This window comes from Phalangium opilio, unplaced genomic scaffold (genome assembly GCF_054372755.1).
Source record: "Phalangium opilio isolate 3A_F unplaced genomic scaffold, DU_Popi_V2 ptg000021l_1, whole genome shotgun sequence".
In the NCBI taxonomy this organism is placed as follows: Eukaryota; Metazoa; Arthropoda; class Arachnida; order Opiliones; family Phalangiidae; genus Phalangium; species Phalangium opilio.
The window spans coordinates 10,351-26,673 of NW_028324153.1; the positions used below are offsets into that span (position 1 = coordinate 10,351).

At 30.6% G+C, this 16,323-nt stretch overlaps 5 non-coding genes across 5 annotated transcripts; all 5 read right to left on the reverse strand.

Moving 5' to 3' along the window:
* Positions 1–14,269: 14,269 nt before the first annotated feature.
* TRNAV-AAC (transfer RNA valine (anticodon AAC)) lies at positions 14,270–14,342 on the reverse strand. The gene has a single exon. It is a non-coding gene; the product is annotated as a tRNA-Val (tRNA).
* Positions 14,343–14,544: 202 nt separating this feature from the next.
* On the reverse strand, positions 14,545–14,617 carry TRNAV-UAC (transfer RNA valine (anticodon UAC)). The gene has a single exon. It is a non-coding gene; the product is annotated as a tRNA-Val (tRNA).
* Positions 14,618–14,682: 65 nt separating this feature from the next.
* TRNAI-AAU (transfer RNA isoleucine (anticodon AAU)) lies at positions 14,683–14,755 on the reverse strand. Its single transcript has one exon. It is a non-coding gene; the product is annotated as a tRNA-Ile (tRNA).
* Positions 14,756–15,372: 617 nt separating this feature from the next.
* Positions 15,373–15,445, reverse strand: TRNAV-UAC (transfer RNA valine (anticodon UAC)). The gene has a single exon. It is a non-coding gene; the product is annotated as a tRNA-Val (tRNA).
* A 479-nt stretch (positions 15,446–15,924) lies between these two features.
* TRNAV-UAC (transfer RNA valine (anticodon UAC)) lies at positions 15,925–15,997 on the reverse strand. Its single transcript has one exon. It is a non-coding gene; the product is annotated as a tRNA-Val (tRNA).
* Between the last annotated feature and the right edge of the window lie 326 nt (positions 15,998–16,323).

Genomic DNA, 16,323 nt, shown 5'->3' on the forward strand with positions numbered 1-16,323 from the left:
GTACCTAAATGTACATAAATGTACCTAAATGTACATAAATGTGCCAAATTGTACCTAAATGTGCATAAATGCACCTAAATGTGCCTAAATGTACATGAATGTACCTAAATGTACCTAAATTTGCATCAATGTACCTAAATGTACATAAACGTACCTAAATGAGCATAAATGTACCTAAATGTACATAAATGTACCTAAATGTTTCTAAATGAACATAAATGAACTCAGATGTACATAAATGTACCTAAATGTGCATAAATGTACCTAACTGTACCTAAATGTACATAAATGTACCTAAATGTGCATAAATATACATAAATGTGCCTAAATGTGCATAAATGTACCTAAGTGTACATAAATGTACATAAATGTGCCTAATTGTACCTAAATGTACCTAAATGTGCATGCATGTACATAAATGTACATAAACGTACATTAATGTACCTAAATGTACATAAACGTACCTAAATGTACCTAAATGTACATTAACGTACCTAAACGTACATAAACGTACCTAAATGTACATAAACGTACCTAAATGTACATAAACGTACCTAAATGTACCTAAATGTACATAAATGTACCTAAATGTACATAAATGTACCTAAATGTACATAAACGTACCTAAAAGTACATAAACGTACCTAAATGTACATAAACGTACCTAAATGTACATAAACGTACCTAAATGTACCTAAATGTACATAAATGTACCTAAATGTACATAAACGTACCTAAATGTACCTAAATGAGCATAAATCTACCTAAATGTACATAAATGTACCTAAATGTACCTAAATGAACAAAAATGAACATAAATGTACATAAATGTACCTAAATGTGCATACATGTACATAAATGTACCTAAATTTACATAGTGGTACCTAAATGTGCATAAATGTACCTAAATGTACATAAATGTACATAAATGTACATAAATATACATAAACGTACCTAAATGTACAAATGTACATAAATGTACATAAATGTACTTAAATATACATTAACGTACCTAAATGTACATAAATGTACATAAATGTACATAAATGTACATAAATGTACATAAATGTACATAAATATACATAAACGTACCTAAATGTACATAAACGTACCTAAATGTACATAAACGTACCTAAATGTACATAACTGTAAATGTACCTAAGTGTGCATAAATGTACCTAAGTGTGCATAAATGTACCTAAATGTACATAAACGTACATAAACGTACATAAATGTACCTTAATGTACATAAATGTACCTAAATGTAAATAAGTGTACCTAAATGTACATAAAGGTACCTAAACGTACATAAACGTACCTAAACGTACATAAACGTACCTAAATGTACATAAACGTACCTAAATGTACCTAAATGTACCTAAATGTACATAAATGTACCTAAATGTACATAAATGTACCTAAATGTACATAAATGTACCTAAATGTACATAAATGTACCTAAATGTACATAAACGTACCTAAACGTACATAAACGTACATAAATGTACATAAACGTACCTAAATGTACATAAACGTACCTAAATGTACCTAAATGTACCTAAATGTACATAAATGTACCTAAATGAGCATAAATGTACCTAAATGTACATAAATGTACCTAAATGTACCTAAATGAACAAAAATGAACATAAATGTACATAAATGTACCTAAATGTGCATACATGTACATAAATGTACCTAAATGTACATAAATGTACCTAAATGTACCTAAATGTACATAAATGTGCCTAATTGTACCTAAATGTGCATAAATGCACCTAAATGTGCCTAAATGTACATGAATGTACCTAAATGTACCTAAATTTGCATCAATGTACCTAAATGTACACAAACGTACCTAAATGAGCATAAATGTACCTAAATGTACATAAATGTACCTAAATTTTTCTAAATGAACATAAATGAACTCAGATGTACATAAATGTACCTAAATGTGCATACATGTACATAAATGTACCTAAATGTACATAAGTGTACCTAAATGTGCATAAATGTACCAAAATATACCTAAATGTACATAAATGTACCTAAATGTGCATAAATGTACATAAATGTACATAAATGTACATAAATGTACATAAATGTACATAAATGTACATAAATATACATAAACGTACCTAAATGTACATAAATGTACATAAATGTACTTAAATATACATAAACGTACCTAAATGTACATAAATGTACATAAATGTACATAAATATACATAAACGTACCTAAATGTACATAAACGTACCTAAATGTACATAACTGTAAATGTACCTAAGTGTGCATAAATGTACCTAAGTGTGCATAAATGTACCTAAATGTACATAAATGTACATAAATGTACCTTAATGTACATAAATGTACCTAAATGTAAATAAGTGTACCTAAATGTACATAAAGGTACCTAAACGTACATAAACGTACCTAAATGTACATAAACGTACCTAAATGTACCTAAATGTACCTAAATGTACATAAATGTACCTAAATGTACATAAATGTACCTAAATGTACATAAATGTACCTAAATGTACATAAATGTACCTAAATGTACATAAACGTACCTAAACGTACATAAACGTACCTAAATGTACATAAACGTACCTAAATGTACATAAACGTACCTAAATGTACCTAAATGTACATAAATGTACCTAAATGAGCATAAATGTACCTAAATGTACATAAATGTACCTAAATGTACCTAAATGAACAAAAATGAACATAAATGTACATAAATGTACCTAAATGTGCATACATGTACATAAATGTACCTAAATGTACATAAATGTACCTAAATGTACATAAATGTGCCTAATTGTACCTAAATGTGCATAAATGCACCTAAATGTGCCTAAATGTACATGAATGTACCTAAATGTACCTAAATTTGCATCAATGTGCCTAAATGTACATAAAAGTACCTAAATGAGCATAAATGTACCTAAATGTACATAAATGTACCTAAATGTTTCTAAATGAACATAAATGAACTCAGATGTACATAAATGTACCTAAATGTGCATAAATGTACCTAAATGTACATAAATGTACCTAAATGTGCATAAATATGCATAAATGTGCCTAAATGTGCATAAATGTACCTAAGTGTACATAAATGTACATAAATGTGCCTAATTGTACCTAAATGTACCTAAATGTGCATGCATGTACATAAACGTACCTAAATGTACCTAAATGTGCATGCATGTACATAAACGTACCTAAATGTACCTAAATGTACATAAATGTACCTAAATGTACATAAATGTACCTAAATGTACATAAACGTACCTAAATGTACCTAAATGTACATAAATGTACCTAAATGTACATAAATGTACCTAAATGTACATAAACGTACCTAAACGTACATAAACGTACCTAAATGTATATAAACGTACCTAAATGTACATAAACGTACCTAAATGTACCTAAATGTACATAAATGTACCTAAATGTACATAAACGTACCTAAATGTACCTAAATGAGCATAAATGTACCTAAATGAACAAAAATGAACATAAATGTACATAAATGTACCTGAATGTGCATACATGTACATAAATGTACCTAAATGTACCTAAATGTACATAAATGTACATAAATATACATAAACGTACCTAAATGTACATAAATGTACATAAATGTACATAAATGTACATAAATACACATAAGCGTACCTAAATGTACATAAACGTACCTAAATGTACATAACTGTAAATGTACCTAAGTGTGCATAAATGTACCTAAGTGTGCATAAATGTACCTAAATGTACATAAATGTACATAAATGTACCTAAATGTACATAAATGTACCTAAATGTAAATAAGTGTACCTAAATGTACATAAAGGTACCTAAACGTACATAAACGTACCTAAATGTACATAAATGTACATAAATGTACATAAATATACATAAACGTACCTAAATGTACATAAATGTACATAAATATACATAAACGTACCTAAATGTACATAAATGTACATAAATGTACATAAATGTACATAAATATACATAAACGTACCTAAATGTACATAAACGTACCTAAATGTACATAACTGTAAATGTACCTAAGTGTGCATAAATGTACCTAAGTGTGCATAAATGTACCTAAATGTACATAAATGTACATAAATGTACCTAAATGTACATGAATGTACCTAAATGTAAATAAGTGTACCTAAATGTACATAAAGGTACCTAAACGTACATAAACGTACCTAAATGTACATAAACGTACCTAAATGTACCTAAATGTACCTAAATGTACATAAATGTACCTAAATGTACATAAATGTACCTAAATGTACATAAATGTACCAAAATGTACATAAACGTACCTAAACGTACATAAACGTACCTAAATGTACATAAACGTACCTAAATGTACATAAACGTACCTAAATGTACCTAAATGAGCATAAATGTACCTAAATGTACATAAATGTACCTAAATGTACCTAAATGAACAAAAATGTACATAAATGTGCCTAATTGTACCTAAATGTGCATAAATGCACCTAAATGTGCCTAAATGTACATGAATGTACCTAAATGTACCTAAATTTGCATCAATGTACCTAAATGTACATAAACGTACCTAAATGAGCATAAATGTACCTAAATGTACATAAATGTACCTAAATGTTTCTAAATGAACATAAATGAACTCAGATGTACATAAATGTACCTAAATGTGCATACATGTACATAAATGTACCTAAATGTACATAAGTGTACCTAAATGTGCATAAATGTACCAAAATATACCTAAATGTACATAAATGTACCTAAATGTGCATAAATGTACATAAATGTACATAAATGTACATAAATGTACATAAATATACATAAACGTACCTAAATGTACATAAATGTACATAAATGTACTTAAATATACATAAACGTACCTAAATGTACATAAATGTACATAAATATACATAAACGTACCTAAATGTACATAAACGTACCTAAATGTACATAACTGTAAATGTACCTAAGTGTGCATAAATGTACCTAAGTGTGCATAAATGTACCTAAATGTACATAAATGTACCTAAATGAGCATAAATGTACCTAAATGTACATAAATGTACCTAAATGTAAATAAGTGTACCTAAATGTACATAAACGTACCTAAATGTACCTAAATGTACCTAAATGTACCTAAATGTACATAAATGTACCTAAATGTACATAAATGTACCTAAATGTACATAAATGTACCTAAATGTACATAAACGTACCTAAACGTACATAAACGTACCTAAATGTACATAAACGTACCTAAATGTACCTAAATGAGCATAAATGTACCTAAATGAACAAAAATGAACATAAATGTACATAAATGTACCTGAATGTGCATACATGTACATAAATGTACCTAAATGTACCTAAATGTACATAAATGTACATAAATATACATAAACGTACCTAAATGTACATAAATGTACATAAATGTACATAAATGTACATAAATACACATAAGCGTACCTAAATGTACATAAACGTACCTAAATGTACATAACTGTAAATGTACCTAAGTGTGCATAAATGTACCTAAGTGTGCATAAATGTACCTAAATGTACATAAATGTACATAAATGTACCTAAATGTACATAAATGTACCTAAATGTAAATAAGTGTACCTAAATGTACATAAAGGTACCTAAACGTACATAAACGTACCTAAATGTACATAAATGTACATAAATGTACATAAATATACATAAACGTACCTAAATGTACATAAATGTACATAAATATACATAAACGTACCTAAATGTACATAAATGTACATAAATGTACATAAATGTACATAAATATACATAAACGTACCTAAATGTACATAAACGTACCTAAATGTACATAACTGTAAATGTACCTAAGTGTGCATAAATGTACCTAAGTGTGCATAAATGTACCTAAATGTACATAAATGTACATAAATGTACCTAAATGTACATGAATGTACCTAAATGTAAATAAGTGTACCTAAATGTACATAAAGGTACCTAAACGTACATAAACGTACCTAAATGTACATAAACGTACCTAAATGTACCTAAATGTACCTAAATGTACATAAATGTACCTAAATGTACATAAATGTACCTAAATGTACATAAATGTACCAAAATGTACATAAACGTACCTAAACGTACATAAACGTACCTAAATGTACATAAACGTACCTAAATGTACATAAACGTACCTAAATGTACCTAAATGAGCATAAATGTACCTAAATGTACATAAATGTACCTAAATGTACCTAAATGAACAAAAATGTACATAAATGTGCCTAATTGTACCTAAATGTGCATAAATGCACCTAAATGTGCCTAAATGTACATGAATGTACCTAAATGTACCTAAATTTGCATCAATGTACCTAAATGTACATAAACGTACCTAAATGAGCATAAATGTACCTAAATGTACATAAATGTACCTAAATGTTTCTAAATGAACATAAATGAACTCAGATGTACATAAATGTACCTAAATGTGCATACATGTACATAAATGTACCTAAATGTACATAAGTGTACCTAAATGTGCATAAATGTACCAAAATATACCTAAATGTACATAAATGTACCTAAATGTGCATAAATGTACATAAATGTACATAAATGTACATAAATGTACATAAATATACATAAACGTACCTAAATGTACATAAATGTACATAAATGTACTTAAATATACATAAACGTACCTAAATGTACATAAATGTACATAAATATACATAAACGTACCTAAATGTACATAAACGTACCTAAATGTACATAACTGTAAATGTACCTAAGTGTGCATAAATGTACCTAAGTGTGCATAAATGTACCTAAATGTACATAAATGTACCTAAATGAGCATAAATGTACCTAAATGTACATAAATGTACCTAAATGTAAATAAGTGTACCTAAATGTACATAAACGTACCTAAATGTACCTAAATGTACCTAAATGTACCTAAATGTACATAAATGTACCTAAATGTACATAAATGTACCTAAATGTACATAAATGTACCTAAATGTACATAAACGTACCTAAACGTACATAAACGTACCTAAATGTACATAAACGTACCTAAATGTACATAAACGTACCTAAATGTACCTAAATGTACATAAATGTACCTAAATGTACATAAACGTACCTAAATGTACCTAAATGAGCATAAATGTACCTAAATGTACATAAATGTACCTAAATGTACCTAAATGAACAAAAATGAACATAAATGTACATAAATGTACCTAAATGTGCATACATGTACATAAATGTACCTAAATGTACATAAATGTACCTAAATGTACATAAATGTGCCTAATTGTACCTAAATGTGCATAAATGCACCTAAATGTGCCTAAATGTACATGAATGTACCTAAATGTACATAAATGTACCTAAATGTTTCTAAATGAACATAAATGAACTCAGATGTACATAAATGTACCTAAATGTGCATAAATGTACCTAAATGTACCTAAATGTACATGAATGTACCTAAATGAACAAAAATGAACATAAATGTACATAAATGTACCTAAATGTGCATACATGTACATAAATGTGCCTAATTGTACCTAAATGTGCATAAATGCACCTAAATGTGCCTAAATGTACATGAATGTACCTAAATGTACCTAAATTTGCATCAATGTGCCTAAATGTACATAAAAGTACCTAAATGAGCATAAATGTACCTAAATGTACATAAATGTACCTAAATGTTTCTAAATGAACATAAATGAACTCAGATGTACATAAATGTACCTAAATGTGCATAAATGTACCTAAATGTACCTAAATGTACATGAATGTACCTAAATGTGCATAAATATGCATAAATGTGCCTAAATGTGCATAAATGTACCTAAGTGTACATAAATGTGCCTAATTGTACCTAAATGTACCTAAATGTGCATGCATGTACATAAACGTACCTAAATGTACCTAAATGTACATAAATGTACCTAAATGTACATAAATGTACCTAAATGTACATAAACGTACCTAAATGTACCTAAATGTACATAAATGTACCTAAATGTACATAAATGTACCTAAATGTACATAAACGTACCTAAACGTACATAAACGTACCTAAATGTACATAAACGTACCTAAATGTACATAAACGTACCTAAATGTACCTAAATGTACATAAATGTACCTAAATGTACATAAACGTACCTAAATGTACCTAAATGAGCATAAATGTACCTAAATGTACATAAATGTACCTAAATGTACCTAAATGAACAAAAATGAACATAAATGTACATAAATGTACCTAAATGTGCATACATGTACATAAATGTACCTAAATGTACCTAAATGTACATAAATGTACATAAATATACATAAACGTACCTAAATGTACATAAATGTACATAAATGTACATAAATATACATAAACGTACCTAAATGTACATAAACGTACCTAAATGTACATAACTGTAAATGTACCTAAGTGTGCATAAATGTACCTAAGTGTGCATAAATGTACCTAAATGTACATAAATGTACCTAAATGTTTCTAAATGAACATAAATAAATGTACATAAATGTACCTAAATGTGCATAAATGTACATAAATGTACATAAATGTACATTAATGTACATAAATGTACATAAATATACATAAACGTACCTAAATGTACATAAATGTACATAAATGTACATAAATGTACTTATATATACATAAACGTACCTAAATGTACATTAATGTACCTAAATGTACATAAACGTACATTAATGTACCTAAATGTACATAAACGTACCTAAATGTACCTAAATGTACATAAACGTACCTAAATGTACCTAAATGTACATAAATGTACCTAAATGTACATAAATGTACCTAAATGTACATAAACGTACCTAAACGTACATAAACGTACCTAAATGTACATAAACGTACCTAAATGTACATAAACGTACCTAAATGTACATAAATGTACCTAAATGTACATAAACGTACCTAAATGTACCTAAATGAGCATAAATGTACCTAAATGTACATAAATGTACCTAAATGTACATAAATGTACCTAAATGAACAAAAATGAACATAAATGTACATAAATGTACCTAACTGTACATAGTGGTACCTAAATGTGCATAAATGTACCTAAATGTACATAAATGTACCTAAATGTGCATAAATGTACATAAATGTACCTAAATGTGCATAAATGTACCTAAGTGTACATAAAGGTACCTAAATGTACATAAATGTGCCTAATTGTACCTAAATGTACCTAAATGTGCATGCATGTACATAAATGTACCTAAATGTACATAAATGTACCTAAATGTAAATAAGTGTACCTAAATGTACATAAAGGTATCTAAACGTACATAAACGTACCTAAATGTACATAAACGTACCTAAATGTACCTAAATGTACATAAATGTACCTAAATGTACATAAACGTACCTTAATGTACATAAACGTACCTAAATGTACCTAAATGTACCTAAATGTACATAAATGTACCTAAATGTACATAAATGTACCTAAATGTACATAAACGTACCTAAACGTACATAAACGTACCTAAATGTACATAAACGTACCTAAATGTACATAAACGTACCTAAATGTACCTAAATGTACATAAATGTACCTAAATGTACATAAACGTACCTAAATGTACCTAAATGAGCATAAATGTACCTAAATGTACATAAATGTACCTAAATGTAGCTAAATGAACAAAAATGAACATAAATGTACATAAATGTACCTAAATGTACCTAAATGTGCATACATGCACATAAATGTTACTAACTGTACATAGTGGTACCTAAATGTGCATAAATGTACCTAAATGTACATAAATGTACCTAAATGTGCATAAATGTACCTAAATGTGCATAAATGTACCTAAGTGTACATAAAGGTACCTAAATGTACCTAAATGTGCATAAATGTACCTAAGTGTACATAAAGGTACCTAAATGTACATAAATATGCCTAATTGTACCTAAATGTACCTAAATGTGCATGCATGTACATAAATGTACCTAAATGTACATAAATGTACCTAAATGTAAATAAGTGTACCTAAATGTACATAAAGGTATCTAAACGTACATAAACGTACCTAAATTTACATAAACGTACCTAAATGTACCTAAATGTACATAAATGTACCTAAATGTACATAAACGTACCTAAATGTACATAAACGTACCTTAATGTACATAAACGTACCTAAATGTACCTAAATGTACCTAAATGTACCTAAATGTACATTAATGTACCTAAATGTACATAAACGTACATTAATGTACCTAAATGTACGTAAACGTACCTAAATGTACCTAAATGTACATAAATGTACCTAAATGTACATAAATGTACCTAAATGTACATAAACGTACCTAAACGTACATAAACGTACCTAAATGTACATAAACGTACCTAAATGTACATAAACATACCTAAATGTACATAAATGTACCTAAATGTACATAAACGTACCTAAATGTACCTAAATGAGCATAAATGTACCTAAATGTACATAAATGTACCTAAATGTACATAAATGTACCTAAATGAACAAAAATGAACATAAATGTACATAAATGTACCTAACTGTACATAGTGGTACCTAAATTTGCATAAATGTACCTAAATGTACATAAATGTACCTAAATGTGCATAAATGTACATAAATGTACCTAAATGTGCATAAATGTACCAAAGTGTACATAAAGGTACCTAAATGTACATAAATGTGCCTAATTGTACCTAAATGTACCTAAATGTGCATGCATGCACATAAATGTACCTAAATGTACATAAATGTACCTAAATGTAAATAAGTGTACCTAAATGTACATAAAGGTATCTAAACGTACATAAACGTACCTAAATGTACATAAACGTACCTAAATGTACCTTAATGTACATAAATGTACCTAAATGTACATAAACGTACCTAAATGTACATAAACGTACCTTAATGTACATAAACGTACCTAAATGTACCTAAATGTACATTAATGTACCTAAATGTACATAAACGTACATTAATGTACCTAAATGTACATAAACGTACCTAAATGTACCTAAATGTACATAAACGTACCTAAATGTACCTAAATGTACATAAATGTACCTAAATGTACATAAATGTACCTAAATGTACATAAACGTACCTAAACGTACATAAACGTACCTAAATGTACATAAACGTACCTAAATGTACATAAACGTACCTAAATGTACATAAATGTACCTAAATGTACATAAACGTACCTAAATGTACCTAAATGAGCATAAATGTACCTAAATGTACATAAATGTACCTAAATGTACATAAATGTACCTAAATGAACAAAAATGAACATAAATGTACATAAATGTACCTAAATGTGCATACATGTACATAAATGTACCTAAATGTACATAAATGTACCTAAATGTGCATAAATGTACATAAATGTACCTAAATGTGCATAAATGTACCTAAGTGTACATAAATGTACCTAAATGTACATAAATGTGCCTAATTGTACCTAAATGTGCATAAATGCACCTAAATGTGAATAAATGTACATGAATGTACCTAAATGTACCTAAATTTGCATCAATGTACCTAAATGTACATAAACGTACCTAAATGAGCATAAATGTACCTAAATGTACCTAAATGTTTCTAAATGAACATAAATGAACTCAGATGTACATAAATGTACCTAAATGTGCATAAATGTACCTAAATGTACCTAAATGTACATAAATGTACCTAAATGTGCATAAGTATACATAAATGTGCCTATATGTGCATAAATGTACCTAAGTGTACATAAATGTACATAAATGTGCCTAATTGTACCTAAATGTACCTAAATGTGCATGCATGTACATAAATGTACATAAACGTACATTAATGTACCTAAATGTACATAAACGTACATTAATGTACCTAAATGTACATAAACGTACCTAGATGTACCTAAATTTACCTAAATGTACATAAACGTACCTAAACGTACATAAACGTACCTAAATGTACATAAACGTACCTAAATGTACATAAACGTACCTAAATGTACCTAAATGTACATAAATGTACATAAATGTACCTAAATGTACATAAATGTACCTAAATGTACATAAACGTACCTAAACGTACATAAACGTACCTAAATGTACATAAACGTACCTAAATGTACATAAACGTACCTAAATGTACCTAAATGAGCATAAATGTACACAAATGTACATAAATGTACCTAAATGTACCTAAATGAACAAAAATGAACATAAATGTACATAAATGTACCTAAATGTGCATACATGTACATAAATGTACCTAAATGTACATAGTGGTACCTAAATGTGCATAAATGTACCCAAATGTACCTAAATGTACATAAATGTACCTAAATGTGCATAAATGTACATAAATGTACCTAAATGTGCATAAATGTACATAAATGTACCTAAATGTACATAAATGTGCATAAATGTACCTAAGTGTACATAAATGTACCTAAATGTACATAAATGTGCCTAATTGTACCTAAATGTGCATAAATGCACCTAAATGTACCTAAATGTACATGAATGTACCTAAATGTACCTAAATTTGCATCAATGTACCTAAATGTACATAAACGTACCTAAATGAGCATAAATGTACCTAAATGTACATAAATGTACCTAAATGTTTCTAAATGAACATAAATGAACTCAAATGTACATAAATGTACCTAAATGTGCATACATGTACATAAATGTACCTAAATGTACATAAATGTACCTAAATGTGCATAAATGTACCTAAATGTACCTAAATGTACATAAATGTACCTAAATGTGCATAAATGTACATAAATGTACATAAATGTACATAAATATACATAAACGTACCTAAATGTACATAAATGTACATAAAGGTACATAAATGTACATAAATGTACATAAATATACATAAACGTACCTAAATGTACATAAACGTACCTAAATGTACATAACTGTAAATGTACCTAAGTGTGCATAAATGTACCTAAGTGTGCATAAATGTACCTAAGTGTGCATAAATGTACCTTAATGTATACAAATGTACATAAATGTACCTAAATGTACATAAATGTACCTAAATGTAAATAAGTGTACCTAAATGTACATAAAGGTACCTAAACGTACATAAACGTACCTAAATGTACATAAACGTACCTAAATGTACCTAAATGTAAATAAATGTACCTAAATGTACCTAAATGTACATAAATGTACCTAAATGTACATAAACGTACCTAAATGTACATAAACGTACCTTAATGTACATAAACGTACCAAAATGTACCTAAATGTACCTAAATGTACATTAATGTACCTAAATGTACATAAACGTACATTAATGTACCTAAATGTACATAAACGTACCTATCAGGGCTCGAAGCTGGGACCTTCCGCGTGTTAGGCGGACGTGATCACCACTACACTATAGATACATGGCTATTGTGAGTTTTCAAAGAGATCTACCTTATTATTATGTCTAATCACGATGGTCAAATCATATCCCTACCAGTGCTCGAACCTGGGATCTTAAGGGTGTTAGGCGGATGTGATAACCACTACACCATAGACACGTGTTAATAAAAACTTTTCGAAGAGATCTAGCTTATTACTATGTCTTATCACGATGGTCAAAACATGTATCTACCAGGGCTCGAACTTTGGACCTTCCGCGTGTTAGGCGGACGTGATAACCACTACACCATAGATACTTTGTTATTCTGAGTTTTCGAAGAGATCTACCTTATTATTATGTCTAATCACGATGGTCAAAACAGGTCCCTACCAAGGCTCGAACCTGGGACGTTCCGCGTGTTAGGCGGACGTGGTAGCCACTACACCATAGATACGTGTTAATATAAAGTTTTCGAAGAGATCTAGCTTATTACTATGTCTAATCACGATGGTCATAACAAGTATCTATCAGGGCTCGAACCTGACACCTTCCGCGTGTTAGGCGGACGTGATAACCACTACACCATAGATACTTTGTTATTCTGAGTTTTCGAAGAAATCTACCTTATTATTATGTCTAATCACGATGGTCAAAACATGTCCCTACCAGGGCTCGAACCTGGGATCTTCCGGGTGTTAGGCGGATGTGATAACCACTACAACATAGACACGTGTTAATAAAAACTTTTCGAAGAGATCTAGCTTATTACTATGTCTTATCACGATGGTCAAAACATGTATCTACCAGGGCTCGAACCTTGGACCTTCCGCGTGTTAGGCGGACGTGATAACCACTACACCATAGATACTTTGTTATTCTGAGTTTTCGAAGAGATCGACCTTATTATTATGTCTAATCACGATGGTCAAACATGTCCCTACCAGGGCTCGAACCTGGGACCCTCCGCGTGTTAGGCGGACGTGGTAACCACTACACCATAGATACGTGTTAATATAATGTTTTCGAAGAGATCTAGCTTATTACTATGTCTTATCACGATGGTCAAAACATGTATCCATCAGGGCTCGAACCTGAGACCTTCCGCGTGTAAAGCGGACGCGATAACCACTACACCATAGATACTTGGTAATTCTGACTTTTCAAAGAGATCTACCTTATTATTATGTCTAATCACGATGGTCAAAACATGTATCTACCAGGGCTCGAACATGGGACCTTCCGCGTATTAGGCGGACGTGATCACCACTACACCATAGATACTTTGTTATTCTGAGTTTTCGAAGAGATCTACCTTATTATTATGTCTAATCACGATGGTCAAAACATGTCCCTACCAAGGCTCGAACCTGGGACCTTCCGCGTGTTAGGCGGACGTGGTAGCCACTACACCATAGATACGTGTTAATATAAAGTTTTCGAAGAGATCTAGCTTATTACTATGTCTAATCACGATGGTCATAACAAGTATCTATCAGGGCTCGAACCTGACACCTTCCGCGTGTTAGGCGGACGTGATAACCACTACACCATAGATACTTTGTTATTCTGAGTTTTCGAAGAAATCTACCTTATTATTATGTCTAATCACGATGGTCAAAACATGTCCCTACCAGGGCTCGAACCTGGGATCTTCCGGGTGTTAGGCGGATGTGATAACCACTACACCATAGACAAGTGTTAATATAAAATTTTCGAAGAGATCTAGCTTATTACTATGTCTTATCACGATGGTCAAAACATGTATCTACCAGGGCTGGAACCTTGGACCTTCCGCGAGTTAGGCGGACGTTGTAACCACTACACCATAGATACGTGTTAATATAAAGTTTTCGAAGAGATCTAGCTTATTACTATGCCTTATCACGATGGTCAAAACATGTATCCATCAGGGCTCGAACCTGAGACCTTCCGCGTGTAAAGCGGACGTGATAACCACTACACCATAGATACTTTATTATACTGAGTTTTCGAAGAGATCTACCTTATTATTATGTCTAATCACGATGGTCAAAACATGTCCCTACCAAGGCTCGAACCTGGGACCTTTCGCGTGTTAGGCGGACGTGGTAGCCACTACACAATAGATACGTGTTAATTTCAAGTTTTCGAAGAGATCTAGGTTATAACTATGTCTAATCATGATGGTCAAAACATGTCCCTACCAGGGCTCGAACCTGGGATCTTCCGGGTGTTAGGCGGATTTGATAACCACTACACCATAGACACGTGTTAATACAAACTTTTCGAAGAAATCTAGCTTATAACTATGTCTTATCACGATGGTCAAAACATGTATCTACCAGGGCTGGAACCTTGGACCTTCCGCGAGTTAGGCGGACGTTGTAACCACTACACCATAGATACGTGTTAATATAAAGTTTTCGAAGAGATCTAGCTTATTACTATGCCTTATCACGATGGTCAAAACATGTATCCATCAGGGCTCGAACCTGAGACCTTCCGCGTGTAAAGCGGACGTGATAACCACTACACCATAGATACTTTGTTATTCTGAGTTTTCGAAGAGATCTAGCTTATTACTATGTCTAATCACGATGGTCATAACAAGTATCTATCAGGGCTCGAACCTGACACCTTCCGCGTGTTAGGCGGACGTCATAACCACTACACCATAGATAATTTGTTATTCTGAGTTTTCGAAGAAATCTACCTTATTATTATGTCTAATCACGATGGTCAAAACATGTCCCTACCAGGGCTCGAACCTGGGATCTTCCGGGTGTTAGGCGGATGTGATAACCACTACAACATAGACACGTGTTAATAAAAACTTTTCGAAGAGATCTAGCTTATTACTATGTCTTATC